This window comes from Sminthopsis crassicaudata, chromosome 4 (genome assembly GCF_048593235.1).
Source record: "Sminthopsis crassicaudata isolate SCR6 chromosome 4, ASM4859323v1, whole genome shotgun sequence".
In the NCBI taxonomy this organism is placed as follows: domain Eukaryota; kingdom Metazoa; phylum Chordata; class Mammalia; order Dasyuromorphia; family Dasyuridae; genus Sminthopsis; species Sminthopsis crassicaudata.
The window spans coordinates 268,873,088-268,874,310 of record NC_133620.1 but is presented as its reverse complement, the minus strand read 5'-3'; the positions used below and the strand labels follow the sequence as shown (position 1 = coordinate 268,874,310).

At 47.2% G+C, this 1,223-nt stretch overlaps 1 non-coding gene across 1 annotated transcript; it reads left to right on the top strand.

Annotated features, from left to right (window-relative positions):
- Positions 1-458: 458 nt before the first annotated feature.
- Positions 459-622, top strand: LOC141542116 (U1 spliceosomal RNA). Its single transcript, XR_012482116.1, has one exon. It is a non-coding gene; the product is annotated as a U1 spliceosomal RNA (small nuclear RNA).
- Positions 623-1,223: the final 601 nt, after the last annotated feature.

Here is a 1,223-nt window from a genome sequence, read left to right as displayed (position 1 = left end):
ACTTGTCAATCCATCTATCCCTGCAGATTTTTTTCCTTAGGGAGTTGATTAATAGCTGCTTCAATTTCTTTTTTTTTTTTTAAATGGGATTATTGGGGGTGGAGCCAAGATGGCAGAGAAGATACACGCAAATTTATAAGCTCCCTTCTTCCCTCATTACCAACTAGTTAAATCAGCCCCCAAAATAATGCTGGGCTGATAAAAAACCACAAGAAGCACAATTTACCAGCTGAAGAGAATCTGGAATTTTGACAGAAAAGGTCGGTTCCGAGGGGAGGAAAAAAAAGACGGGCACAGACAGTGTTGGACTAGGGGCTAGCACATTGTGCCAAACGGGCTGGGAAGAACTCTGGGATCAGAGAAGCCACTGAGATAGAGGAATCTGTCATAAGCTGATAGCTCCACTCTGCTTGTAAAACAGCAGATCAGAAGAGAAATCAAAGCCACTTAAAAAAAAAATACTTACCTGGCAGGGTTGATTCCATGATCACAAAGGTGGTTTCCCCAGGGCGAGGCTTATCCATTGCACTCCAGATGGGGTGACCCCTGCAATTTCCCCAAAAGCGGGAAACTTGACTGCATAATTTGTGGTAGTAGGGGACTGCATTCACTCTCTCCCCTGGGGGAAAAAAAAAAGCCAGAAAATATAACTATAGCAAACCGGAAGAGATTCAACACCTATCTTGGCATGGCTGTGCAGCTGCCTGCTGCTGTCCAGGACTTTTCCTTGGGGCAGTTAAGAACCTAAACAGCAGGGGACACAGCCCGGGAAAGCCTCTAATCCACATAGTGCGGGGCTTAGGCTGAGGCAGTGGAATTTCTGCAGTAGTGAAACTCCCACAGCAGGGGAACCCCCATAGCAGTGACAGTGCTTACCTGGGCAGAGACTTATGTTTTGAGTGCAGGGGCTTTTCAGGGTAGGACAGCTGCTAATATCCATGGCCCCATGGGAGGCTTTAGCTAGGGTCTGTGATGCTTTCACTGTTCAACCTCTAGCCTCAGGGCAGTCACTAGGCCACAGAGCAGGGTTCCTTCACTGGGCACCTCTTGCAAAGCAGCTGTGCTAAACACCTCTGAGTCATTTGGGGGGGAGGGGAACTCTCCCAGAACTCTCTCATAACACAGTCACAATTTTGCTGCTTTCCATCATATCTGGGAGGAAGCTGGTAAATTTCCTACCCAAAGGACAGACCCCCACAGAGTTTTAACAATGAGTAAGAAAT